The 14,443-nt window shown below is 40.6% G+C and overlaps 1 non-coding gene across 1 annotated transcript; it reads right to left on the bottom strand.

The window, feature by feature from the left end:
• Positions 1-13,882: 13,882 nt before the first annotated feature.
• Positions 13,883-14,043, bottom strand: LOC114005767 (U1 spliceosomal RNA). Its single transcript, XR_003547592.1, has one exon. It is a non-coding gene; the product is annotated as a U1 spliceosomal RNA (small nuclear RNA).
• Positions 14,044-14,443: the final 400 nt, after the last annotated feature.

Here is a 14,443-nt window from a genome sequence, read left to right as displayed (position 1 = left end):
AGGAAATATTGTCATTTGCTATAATATGATGAACCTGGAGGTTTGTGTTAAATGAAGAAACCCAGGCACAGAAAAAATATCACATAATCTCACATGTGGAGCGAAAACAAAGTTGAACTTGCAGAAACACAGAGTAAAATGTTGGTTACCAGAGACTTGAAGGAGGGGAACAGTTGGGAGATACTGTCAAAAAATTAAAAATTTTAGTTAAAAGGATTAACATTATACAAAATACCTATTGTATAATGTAGAGAGTGGCAGGATCTCAGCAACATAATAGTGACCTTTAAATACAAGCAGAAACACGGTCCTTGTACTGATGCTGTGGGGTTAGCAAAAGGTTTAATAAGAAAATGATTCTGTTTTCTTGTTTTAACACTGCAGGGTGGTATTGATGAAAGGAAACTGTGTTAGCCAGCAAAGGCCTGGGAAGATAAGAAGCTCCCGTAGAACCGCAAGATGCCAGAGGGTCCCTATCTTCAGTCGATAATAATTGGCTTCGCATTCCTCTTTTCTCTTCCCTTTTCGCCCCAGAAAACAGGAAACCTGGTAACAGCTCAGCACCCAGGCTGCCCCCATCAGAAGAGTCTGGACCACCCCATTCCCTTTTTTTCTCTACTTGCGTGTCTGTGTGTATTTTCTATCCAACCCACTGCTGCTTCCACTCAGGTACACGTTTACCCACACAGGTCATGGCAGTGTAACATGGTGACGATAGTAAATAACAACGTGTTGTATTTCCAAAATTCCTGGAAGAGTAGATGCTGTATTCTCACCGTAAAAAATGGATCCGCGAGGTATTGCATGTGTTATCTTGATTGAGCCATTCCACGACGTGCAAATATTTCAAACTTATCATGTTTTTCTTTTACGATAAATATATACAAGATTGACAATAAAAACATAACATACATATTTATAAAAGGAAAACTCAAGAGAAAGGATCCAACAGCAATATCAATTAAGATGCAGAGATTTTCATGCATCTATTAGAGGAGTCTTCTAGTGAAGATATCTTTTTAACTATTATTTAAAACAAATTGAATAAAACGGATTTTGTTGACAAAAAAAAAGGGATCAGAAAGAAAAAAGGAAAGAAAGAGGCAGAAATACTATAACACTTAACAAATCTTCAAATAGGTAAATCTTATGTAGTTATCAGATCTCCTCATTTTGCTTATTTGACTGCTCAATCAGTATTTTTTTTTTTTCTCAGCAGAGTCACATTTCATCAGTTTGTCAGAGTGGAGTGTTAACACAGATATGTAGAAGGGTGAGAAAAATAATCTTTTCTACTGACACCAATATTTTTCTGAGGAAGCAACAGTCTTGGTTGAAGAAATTACTCTGATAAAAATATGGGGGAAGACTATAATTCTTTGGACTAGCTTGCTAAGAGATAGGGATCCAAAGACATAATCTAATCCTAATCATAGATTTTTTTTAAGTAGAGTTTTAGACTTACAAATAACTGAGCAAGTAGAATATAGCATTCCTAGAACCAGCAGATAGCATAATGGTTGTCTTCTGGACTTGCACATGGCCGACCATGGTTTGAGTCCTGGACCTAGGGGCTTCAAACTCACGCTGGGCTCATGTGTGTGTGTGCACAAATCCTGAGAGGAGAATGGAGGAGAAGGGATTGCTGCTTGCCCATCCTCCTGGGGGGTGATTTCTCACTTTCTGTCTCTCTGTCTCTATCTCTCTGAAAGCACATGTGCCCTATAGAAAAAATTGCTCCAATAATAATAATAATGACAACAACAACATAGCATTCCTTGTATCATCCCTTAAAACCCCACCTCCTGCAGAGTTTCCCTGTTACCAATATTTGTATTGAAATAATGCTGGAACTCTATAACAACTTTTGTTAATTAATGAGCCAATATCGATAGGTTATTAACTATAGTCTACAGCCTATATTAAAGTTCACCTTTGTATTATTGTACGTTCGACAGGTTTTGACAAATGCACAATGACATACATCCACCACTACAGTTTCATGGAGAACAGTTTCTCCACTCTAAAATTCCCTGTGCTCCATCTATGCATGCCTTCATTTCTCTTCTTCCTCCTGCCTCCCCCACACCTAATCTTTTTACTGTCTCTACTGTTTTGCCTTTTCCAAACTGACACATAGTTGGAATCATATGATATGTAGCTTTTTCAGACCGGTTCTTTCACCTACAAATATGTAGGCTCCTTCCATGTTTTCACATCTGGGTGACTCACTTCATTTTAGCATCGAATAACATCCCATTGTCTGGATGGCTCACAGTTTGTTTATCCATTCATCTATTTTTTTTTTTGAGCTGTTTTTGCTATAGGGTGCGTGTGCTCACCATAGAGACAGAGAGAGACAGAGAGACAGAAAGCGAGAAACCACCCCCCAGGGGGGATGGCCACGCCGCAATCCCTTCTCCTCCATTCTCCTCTTGGGATCTTGGGCACACACGCACAAGTGCCCAGCGTGAGTTTAAGCCACCAGGTCTGGGACTCGAACCACGGTCGGCTACATGGGGGTCCACTGACATAGCCATTATGCCAACTGCTGGTCCCTATCCATTCATCTATTGAAGGACACCTTGCTTGCTTTCAGGTTTTGGTGATTACGAATAAATAGTGTTATTAGCATTCACGTGCAGGCTATAATGTGGGCAGAAATTTCTAATTCATTTGGGTGAATAATTAGGCAAGTGATTCTGGATCGCATGGTAAGAATATTTCAGCTTTGGTTCAATAGAAACTGTCAACCAGGACATTTTTAAAAAACTTTGTTTTTACCCTCAAAAAAAGCAGTCCCACTCCAACTTCCTCCCCTTTGGGCCCCTAAAAAGCTTAAACAAAATTTCCTGTTCCCCCGAAGGTCATGTTTGTGCTAGTGTGTTAGATGGGATAAATGTGAACATGGGAACAGAGGAGGTGAGTAGGAGTGGGCCGGGGGCCAAGTACCTGGTCATGATGGATTCAGTGTGGAGAGGAGGAAGCAGGACATGGCATCTGAGAATAGCTTACACAGGCCAGTTGAATTGAAGCAGAAGTCTGGAACCAAGAAGATAGGTCCTCCACTTTAAACTCAGGAATTGAGGGACCAGCAGTTAGCGTAATGGCTATGTCGCTGGACTCCCACGTAGTCGACCGCGGTTCTCGTCCCGGATCCAGTGGCTTAAAACTTACGCTGGGTGGATGTGCGTGCGTACCCAAGACCCCAAAAAGAGAACGGAGAAGGGATTGTGGCACGGCCCTCCTCCCTAGGGAGTGATTTCTCGCTTTCTGTCTCTGTCTCTCTCTGTCTGTCTGGCGAGCACATGTGCCCTATAGCAAAAAAACACAACCAAAAAAAAAAAAAAAAAAAAAAAAAAAAAAAAAAAAGCCTCAGGAATGTAGAGAAGTCTAGGAGGGGATTAGCTTCCCCTGGATATGGAATGGGTGTTTGAGCTAACCTGTTCTCACTGGTTCTGACCCTATGAATGCTTCTACACTGCGGCCAGAGTAATTTCCCTAAAACTCCACCTGGATCATATGCCTCCCATGTGTCTTTCAGGTGCTTACTTCCTAAGAATGAAAATTCGGGACCAGGACGTGGCCTAATGATTATGTTGCTGGTCTCCCATGTAGTTGAGGGCAGTTTGAGTCCTGGAGCCAGTGGCTTAAAACTCACACTGGGCATGTGTGCGTGCATGCCCAAGATCCCAAGAGAAGGACAGAGAAGGGATTGTGGCGTGGCCATCCTCCCAGGGAGCGATTTATCTCTTTCTGTCTCTCTGTCTCTCTCTGGTGAGTGTACGTGTCTTATAGCAAAAACGTCTCTAAAAAAATGGGGGGGGGGAAGTGGTAATGAAAATTCATGCATTCATGATTTCCTGTAATTTACAAAGTCTAGTCTTGGAAGGACATATAATGTTCCCAACCATGTCACCTGTCAGTTACTTCATAATCATAAGCACCTACCACACACTTAGAAATGAACACTCCGTGCTGCTTAGCAAGGAACAAGCTTATCGTTGAACATACTTATGACTGAGCATGCTTAGCACTGAACATCCATGCTCCATGCTCTCCCAATCCATGCTGCCTTAGGTCTTTGTGATTTTGCTCATGCTGTGCCTGGGCTGCCTTCCGGGCTGCCTTCCCCATCTTCTCTATCTGGATAACACTTGCTAACCTTTCAGGACTCTGCCTTGGTGTCTTACCTTCTGGGATGTTCTGAGCATCCTTTACATTCCCCCAACCCCGTCTCTGGACACCTATGTGTTTGCTGACTCCAGTTTTATAAACTTTGCAAGGGTGTATAAACCTCTTGGAACTTCTAGAATACCGAGCATGGTGCCTGATTTATAGCTGTCATTTAGGTCTTTAAAATGAATCGAATTCCATTCAACTAAACACAGGCTTAAAGCAGGGCTTTCGTGGTAACACAGGAGGAAATCTGAGCACCAAAGGGATGAAAGATCGTTTCAAGTCAGGTCCACTGGGAGGCAGATGCCAAGAGGAAGATAAAAGGATGATAGATTATTGAGGGGCAATGCCTGGGAAAGATAAGGGCAGGGAGAGGTAGAGGAGAAGTAGCAGTGTTCAGACTACAGTGCAGGTTTAATGTCTGTGGAAAAGAGAAGGTAAGAAGGGAGACTGGGTAGGAAAAAATTCTCGAACAGAAGATGAGCTCTGAGGTCCCAGGTAGCCCACCATGGATCTCCAGAGCAAGTTTCCCATGAGAGGATTTCCAGATGATCATGGCCTGACACCGCACTGTGCTTGGACTTTGGCTGGTGCTGCTTAGGCAGACTGTGTTTTGGCTTGGATACTGCCAGGAACCCTGAAGGTGCTGCAGTTGGAGGCTGTGAACTGACGACTCTTCATTTGCCAGAGTCTCTCCAGAAAGGAGAGCTGAGAGGCATTCTGCAAGAGACTTAGAAGAGAGAAGACCTAAGTAGCTTCCTCCTTATCCAGAAACAATGCTTCACATTATAGTTCCTTTATACTGTTGCAAATACTGTGGATTCCAAAAATATCAGAATTGAAAGTTGCATATATTAGTATGTACCTTAGTTAAATATGAACATTTCTAACGTATCTGTTGTTTTGAATTATGACTGCCAACCTCTTTAAAATAGAACATTAAGAGCTAGCTGCCTGTCATTCAATCTCCAGCCAAAGTTTCTCCACCCACACTGCACTGAAATCTACCCTTGTATCTATTTCTTCTTCAGTTTTTATGTGTGGGAACTTCACTTGGGTATTCACTTCCTAAAAATGGAAATGCATGATTCTCTTTTCCAAAAATTTTAAAGTTGAATATTTATGAAAATATGTCAGTGAAAAAAATATGTATTAGCAAGATTTGAACTAAAATGATGCTGCTATTCTATTGACTAGGTAATATGTCTGAAAGTTCTTAAATAACAACAACCAAAAAACATGTAGCCTGGGGTGTTTTATTTTCCAAGCAAAGCATATAGAAATATGTGCAAGCAGAGAGCATCAGAAAACATAGAGAAGTTTTGCACAGACACACACACACACATACATACTTTTTAACACCTTTTACATTTTTATTTTTTGACCACTTTTGTTAATAATGGATATGCTCTATGACACAGTCTACTTTAAAGCATTTTCTTGTAAATGTGTCAATGGTTGTCATGGTGATGACTGAGCGCCATTCATTACAAAGATCTGGAGTTAATGATCATATTGAAGTCGATTGCCCTGGAACATCATGAAGGTATTTTCTGATTGTGCTATCATCTTTTATAAATAGCCTTTAAATAGGACCGTTTTGTTGAAACTGTTATATAACACCAGTCTCCTGTTCATTATTCATATTCAACAAATTATTATTCTAGCCTCACTATATTAACTGATCTCAAATTACCTATTAAAAAGTAGTTTTCCAAGATGAGTTTCAGGAAATTTTGAGAAAAATAGGCTTGAGATTTTTATTCAAGCTAATTGCATGCACTTTTCCCCTCTTTTGTGTTTAACACTCATAAGGAAATGGCATTCTTGATTAAAGTCACACTTAACCCTCAGGTAATTATTAGTAATTATGTAAAAGTTGCCTTTATTTCTTTCTCCCAAACTTGATTCTCCTCTAATGTTTTCAAGCTCAGGAAATGTCCTTTCCATCTAAAAATGATCAAGTTCCATTAATTTTATCTACAGCATATATATCATATCAATACTCTCTCCTTCAGTAGCACCAAACCAGTCAAAAGCATTGTCCGTTGGCTGGATTATTGTAATAACTTCTTACATAGTCTCTTGCGTTCTTGCTCTATGATTTCCATATATAATAGCATATACATAAAGGGCTGATTTTTAAAAAGTAACTTTGTCAAGTCACTATTGTTCTTAAAGCATTTCTATGGCTTCTATCTATAGTTAGCATAAAATATGAATTTTTTTACTCTGGCATATACCGTGTGGCATCTGGTGTCTGCCTTTCTCTCCAGCATCATTTCTTACCTCTCCTCATATACCACTACTCTCTCTCCTCACTTCTTCCCTGCTTTCTGTCCTGTGTTCCCTGACTGAATTCCCTTCTCCTTTCTTCTCTGTGCTGATTGCTACTTATTTTTCAGTCCTTAGCTTAAGTGTTGCTGTTTCAACAAGAAAATCGTCCCTAGCAGGGTAGCTTGCATTGTTGGCCAGAGCTCTTCTCTCTTCCCTGCATCCAAGCCCATGGCTGTGTCCTCATCATGGGTGGAGAGTGTTGCTCTGCCTTGGACTTTGGACTTGGCTAGGTGTCTTAGTCAGTGTGATAGTGACAACGCATTAGATTGAGTTTAGATCTTAAGAGATGTCATTGGGTATGCCAGTTAGGGTTTTCCTAAGAAACAGAACCTATAAGAGATCAAACAAAGAAGAAAGAAAGAGGAGGAGAGAAAGAGATAGAGAAAGAAAGAAAGATGATGGATGGATAGATATAAAGATTCATTTTAAAGAACTAGCTCATGTGGTTGTGGAAGCTGCTGTGTCTGAAGTTTTGTAGGACAGGACACCAGGCTAGAAATTCAGGGAAGAACTGATGTTGCTAGCAGAGTCTGAAATCTGTAGGGCAGGCCTGCAGGCTGGAAACTTGGGCAGGATTTCTATATTATGGTCCTTCTTCTCTGGGAAACCTCCTTTTTTTTCTTTGCCTGTAAGGTCTTCAACTGATTGGTGAGGCCTACCCACGTTTTGGAGGGTGATCAACTTTTTTAACATTGCCAAATGTAAATGTTTGTCTACAAAATTCCTTCATAGCAACATCTGGATGAACGGATGATCAAACGCCTGGATACCACAGCTAGCCCAGTTGGCACATACAATTAACCATCATGATGGGACTCTGCTTGCCCTCTGGTAACTCTAACAACTGCACCAGAAGAAAAGGCCTTAGTGGACCCCCTGGTCCAATGAGGATGACAAGTGCGTGGAGCCACACCAGCAGAGTCCAACCCAGACCACCTAATCCTTAACTGGCCAGCACACAAATGAGAGAGCTCTGCTAAAATTAGCAGAGGCAGCCAGCCATGCTCAGTCAGGATCAGTAGATTCCAGCTGACCTGCAGCCAAATGAGGAGTAATAAATGATGATTGCTCTTCCAGGACACTGAGGTCAGGGGTGAGGTGTTTCAAAGCAGAAGTTAATTGATACATCCAATCTTCTAATTTAAAATAGGCACCCAGTTCTATTCTTATAATACCTTGTACCTTCCCATCACGGTAATTCTTACATTTCATCCTTTTATTCACAGGCAACCTTGCTGAGTGTCTGCCTTCTCCACTGTGCTCTCAGTTCTGTAGGACAGGGACCATTTATCCCACACTGGTCTCACAACCCAGTGCCTGCTCTGGTCTCAGAGCCCAAGACTGCTGTATAATAAATATTGATAGCACTTGGTTTAAAAAATTTAAAAGATATTGGAGTACCTTGTATTGGGTACTTTCAGAGTTTCACAAAAGTGAAGTAAGTTGGCCAAGATTTTAAAAAAATTTTGCCAGAGGGCAGATGCACTCACAGAGAGAGAGAGAGACAGAGAGGGGAAAGTGAGGAAGCACCCCTTCACGGGGAATGGTCATGTCACAATCTTTCTTCCTCCATCTTTTCCTCTTTTGGGAGTTTGGGCATGTGCTGCACGCATGTGCCCAGTGTATTTTTTCAAACCATGTGGCTTGCCATAAGGGATCCAGTCGCCTTAACCTCCAGACCACTGGCTAGCTCAGTAACTTATGGCTTAAAAATAGAGGAATCAATATGACAGGACATCATAAAGTTTGTTAAAAAAATGGAATTACAGGATAAGTTTATTTTGGTGCAAAAGATTTTTGAGGGGCCTGCTGGAGGCACAGCAGGCCTCTCAAATGATGTAATGTTTTGCGAAGCTGGACCCATGTGGAGATCTTGGATTCACATCATCAGGTTTCCCCATATAGGTCAGGGACACATGTGTCCCTATGATGTTGGGGCTGGATCACAGTGTCAGGACACAGATATGAGTGCTTGTCCCTCTTTCTCTCTCATAGGAAAAATAAACTTAACAATGTTTAAAGTCCATGCATAGATTTGACATGATATGTATTTCCATGAACATTGTGAAGACTCTTCATATGTATATTTGGGACTGTCTTCTGTTTTAAATAATGAGACACTCTAGAAGAAGAAATTATGCTGTTAATATTAGCAGAACTTTATTCTATTGCTCCAAGATGAAGCTTTAAACATTCCAAGGTAATACACTACAGTTAAGCATGTACTGAAGAGCAACAACAAAAGGTTTGAGAGGGAAGTTAATGGGGCAGAGTGTATGCTAAGAAGGGTGGTCAAGAAAGACCATTCTCAGAAGAGATAAAACCTGGCACATGAAGAATGAGAAAGTGCCACCAGGTACAAAGTAAGACAAACATCCAGGCAGAGGAGTGACAAAGGTCCAAGATGGCAAAGCAGGGGACTGGTTTGAAGAACCAAGCAGGAAATCAATGTGGCCCAGATGGGTTAGCAGAGGGAAAGTGGTGTGAGGATGGAGCAAGAATCGGAAGCCAGAGCCCATAGAACCTTGTAAGCAATAAGGCATTTGGATTTTAAATGTCACAGAGGCCCATTGATATGTTTGAACACTGAGGTTTCATGATCCAAGTTAGGTTTTGAAAATACACTCTGACTATCAAGTGGAGAAGTAGTGAGGAGGGCTGGAGGGCAAGAGAGAAAGGAAGTCACCAGTGCTTGATTACAGCTGAAGCAACACTGCACAGGATTAAACAAAAAGAGGGCAGGGGAAGAATGTCTGCTAGCAGGCTAGGTAATTGTGTAGGTGATGAGGCCAGACATGCTTGTACTACAGTGTGATTATGGTCTAGAAGGAAAGGGCCGGCCCCATTTACTAGTGGTTAAGGGAGCCAAATCCCACATGGCAAACCTCAGTTCAAATCCCAGCCCCAGGGCTTGAGAAACGTGCCAGTATGTATGTGTGTGTGTGTGTGTGCACATCTAAAATCCCAATGGGATGGAAAAATGGAGGAAAAGAGATGTCAGTGAGACTATGCCTCATTGGAGATTCTTTCTCCCTCTCCCTCGCTTTCTCTCTGGTGAGCACACGTGCCCACTGACAATTAAAAGAAAAAAAGAAAAATATATATATATAAAAGGACAGAGGCCAGACAGTGTCATAGCAATAAAATATGATGCTCTGCAAGGCAATCCCACATAGGAGGGTTCCTGGTTCAAGTCTGGAGTCCCTAATGAGTATACAAGGTAGGCATACCCGTGATCTGGGGCTGGTGGGAGAATGGGCATGGATTGTGCTATTAAGATCCTATTGGGCATGTTCTCTATCTTTAAAAATAAATACATAAATAAATAAATAAATAAATAGATAGATAGATAGATAGATAGATAGATAATGTAGGCGGTATCTGTGGTCTCCTCAGGGTTCTGGCCTAAGCCATTGCACCAGAACAGAGCTCAGCCAGAAACAAGTGGCATATTAGTCTGACGATTTGAAGAGAGATTGATAAAAGATTATTTACAAGTATGTCAACAGTGTTGTTTTTAGACCAGTAGAAATAGAGGAATATCCCAGAAATTAACAAAAGTCGGTTCTAAGACCACTTCAGACCTCAAAGAAAAAGAAGATAGTTACCCAAAAAGAAGCTCTGGTCGTTGTCCTTGGAAATGCGGCAGGGAGGAAGTCAGAGGAATAAATACTCTGACCGTGAGTCTCTTGCAAGTGCTTCCAATTTGCTTACCCCTCCAGCAGTCAGAGCACAGGGTTTCTATTCGCAGTCTATGTGGCCAGCCTCTCAAGACATAGAGCAAGGATGAGCATGGAGGGACAAACTGAGGACATTCAGCATACCTCTATCTTATGTAGTAATTTTATTCTCAAGTTAAATGACAATAATAATATTCTTTAAAAATTATTACATTAAAGTGATGATGTGATAAAAAAATAGTTGAAAAGCAATAAATTGAGTGAATATATTATCTGACAAAGTTTCCTAACACCTGATCAGGCTGGAATAGAGCTTAATATGTTAATTTTTTAAAAAGATTTATTTATTTAATTAATTCCACTTGTTATTATTATTATTTTTAATTTGACCAGAGAGAGACAGAGAGTGAGAGAAAGGGAAAGTGAGAAAACAAGCTGCCAGGTCCAGGACTCAAACCACATGGTTGGCCATGTGGGAATCTAGTGCCTTTAACCACCATGCCACCCTCTGACCCCCTTAAATTGTTACTTAATGATGTGTAAAGCACAGTAAGAGAGTTTACTACATGTAAAGGCACTCCCTTTCCTTTGGTTGAAAACCAGCTTTGCAGAATGGTGAAAGAAAAAGGCATAATGACCACACACAAGACCAAAAGGTATCAGGTTTAGTTGACTACAGTCTCAGGTAAAAATGGGATGTGGGTTTACAATAATAGGACTTCTATTTTAGAATTATTTATTTCAGAGACACCTGGCAGCACAGAGATTTTAGTTACACACTTGAAGACTCACAAAAACCATACAATGAAGAGTGCACCATTCCCTGATCAGCAAAACTGACTTACTGAAGTGAATGCGCTCTTGACTTGCAGGACACAGGTAGTCTGTAGCCACAGGGAACAATATTCTTAGCTAGTTAAAATTTTATTTTAGCCAAAGAGCTAAAGATTGGAGCACTTTGCTTTTGCATTGGGATCAAGAAAGGCATTATAAAGTTAAGAAAAAAAAAAAAAAAGGAACATATGGGAAGATCCAGTACTGCTAGGATGACGGAATTATTATACAAGCCAAGCATATCTACAAGTAGAAGAGGGTGCTATTTTTTCTCTCTCTTTTCTTTTCTTTTTCTTTCTTTTTTATTTTTAGAAAGAGAGACTTTTGCTATATGGAGCATGCACTCACCAGAGAGACAGAGAGAGAGAGAAACAGAAAATTACCCATCACGGGGATGGCCACACCTCAATTTTGTCTCTTCCATTCTCCTCTGGGATTTTGGACATGCAAGCACACACACCCAGTTAGTCAAACCTCTGGGTCCAGGACTCAAATCACAGTTGGTCAGAGAGTCCTGTGCCTTAATCACTACACCATCCGCTGTCCTCCTGGAGTGCTATTAATATCTGAGCCAGAACAACAGACGTACATCGGGACTTTCTCGAGCAGGTCATGGTATATGGTCACCACAACTCAGCACAATCATTGAGAACAGGCTCTCCAAACCTAATTGTGCTGTGACTCGTTCCTCAGGGAGGCTGTTTGTGCATTTGTAATACGGTTAAATTCTCTCCTCACCATCTTCTTTCTCTCTCCCTTCTTTTCTTAGGCCAAAGGGCACATGCCTCTCTAGAGACAGAAAGAGAAAGAGAGGGAGAAAGGGAGTGTAGTCATGCCACAATCCCTTCCCCTCTATCTCTCCATCTTGTCAGGATTTTGAAGGCATCAAGACTGGGATTCAAACTGTGGTTGGCCACGTGGGATCCAGCTCCCTTAATCACAAGGCCACAGAGCCAGCCCCATGGACTGCATTCCTCACTGGGATCATCTGCTCTCCTACATAATTTTTTTTATCTTGCATAAATCAAGGTTCCTTCTATGTTGTATAGTTCTATGTGTTTTGACTAATAATGTCATATATTCTTTTTTTTTTTTAATTTTTGCAATAGGGTTTGTGCCTTTACCAGAGAGACAGAGAGAGACAGTGAGAAGAAAAGTGAGAAATCACCCCTCAGGAGCATTGGCCATGCCGCAATCCCTTCTCCTCTGTTCTCTCCTTGGGATTCTGGGCATGCACACATGTATGCCTGGCATGAATTTCAAGCCACTGGGTCTGGAACTCAAACCATGGTCAACCATATGGGAGTCCAGTGCCTTAACCACCATGCTGCCCACTAGTCCAAATGTCACATTTTTTTAAAAAAGAGATTTTTGCTTTAGGGTGCATGTTCTCTTTGGAGAGAGAGAGAGACAGGCAGACAGACAGACAGACAAAAACAGTGAGAAATCATCCTCCATGAGGGATGCCACAATCCCTTCTTCTCCATTCTCCTCTTGAGATTTTGGACATGCATGCACACATACATGTCTGGTGTGAGTTTCAAGCCACTAGGTCTGGGACTTGAACCATGGTCGGCCATGTGAAAGTCCAATGCCTTAATCACTCTGCCACCTACTGGGCCTGTCACATATTCTTATTATAGTATCATATGGAGCAATTTTTATCACCCTCGAATCCCCTGTTCTTCCCCTATTCATTGCCCTTCTATCCCCACTGAACCCCTGAAAGCCACTGATCTCTTCCATTTATGTGTTTTATTTTTTTCTAGAGTATAAAATAATTAATTGTAACATAATTAAAATTGTACAGTATATAATATACTTAAAGTTATAGAGTATAAAGAGTTTTCAAAATGTGGGAAATGCATGCTATAACAAAACTATGCATAAATTTTATGGTTTTCTTCTTTTTTTTTCTTTTTGCACTTGAATAAACTCATGCTTTGACTTCATTTTCCATGAATTGTTTGAGGTTCATTCCGCCTTTCAGTTCTTCCCTGTTTTAGTACGGCTTGATAGCTCATTTCTTCTTTTTGCTGAAAGATATTCCATTGTGTGGATGTAGTACAGTTTGTTCATCTATTCACATATTATAAATCATATTGGTTGCTTCTAGTTTTGAGTGATTATAAATGAAGCTGCTATAACTATTTATAGGCAGGATTTTGTGGGGACATAAGTTTTCAACTCAACCGGAGTAAGTATTTAGGAGTACAACGGTGTGATTGTACAAGACTGTGCTTAACTTAGTAAGAAATCGTCAAGCGATCTTCTAAAGTAGCTGATCATTTTGCATTTCTATCTGAAATGAATGGGGGCACCTGTGCTCTGTATACTCTCCTGTATTTAGTATTAAGTTTATGTGTGTGTGTGTGTGTGTGTGTGTGTGTGTGCGTGTGTGTGTGCCATTTTAGTAGGTATATAGTGGAATCTTGTTCAGTTTGCAATTTCCTGATGACAAATGTTTTGAGCATCTTTTTATATAATTACTTGATACTTGCATGCCTTTTTGATGTGATGTCTATTCGGGTCTTCCATCCTGCCCCCCCCTTTTTAAAAAAAATTGTTACAGGACATGTTCTGGAGAGTGACAGAGTGACAGAGAGAGAGAGAGAGAGAGGGAAAATGAGAAAGCACCCCCACCAGGGATGACCATGCCATAATCTCTTCTCCATTCTCCTTTTGGGATTTTGGACACAGATGTGCATGGGCCTGGCATGTTTTTTAAGCCACAAGTTTGGGGACTCCATGCAATTGGCCATTTGGAATCCAACTGTCTAAGCCACCACGTCACTGGCAGACCAGTACATTAAAAAAAAAAAAAAAAAATAGAGTGTTTTTTTTTCACCCCTGGAGAAAACATGAATGCGTTCCTCACTATTAAAAATAATGCAACTGAGTTTCCCACATTTGGGGACATTGCAGAGGTCAGCACAACTGGTGTGAAGTGGATAAGCCATGCCCTGGGAAAACCACCTTTGTGGTCATGGTATCACCCCCGACAGGGAAGTCTAGCATAGCCATTTTTTATTTTTAATTGCTGCGTTTTAAGAATTTTTGGAAATTTTGGATACAAGACCTTTGCCAGATATTTGTTTTGCAAATATGTTCTCTCAGTCTTGTCTTTTCATTTTCTGAACTGTATCTCACAGAATAAAATATTTAAATTTTAACAAAGTCCAAGTTACCATTTTTTCTTTTGTGGATCATACTTTTGATGTTGTCTTAAAATTTTATCACCAAGCCCAATGTCACCTAGATTTTTTCTCTATGCTTTTATAAAGACTATGGTGTTGCATTTTACATTTAGGTCAATAATCCATTTTGAGTTCATTTTTTGTGAATGATGTAAGCTTTGTGGCTAGATTATTATATTTTTTGGCATGTGGATTTTCGTCATTCCCACATCATTA

The sequence above is a fragment of the Tupaia chinensis genome, unplaced genomic scaffold, assembly GCF_000334495.1.
Source record: "Tupaia chinensis unplaced genomic scaffold, TupChi_1.0 Scaffold000070_1, whole genome shotgun sequence".
NCBI classification, from domain to species: domain Eukaryota; kingdom Metazoa; phylum Chordata; class Mammalia; order Scandentia; family Tupaiidae; genus Tupaia; species Tupaia belangeri.
Note: the sequence above shows the minus strand (reverse complement) of the source record. Positions and strands in the feature narration are given on the sequence as shown.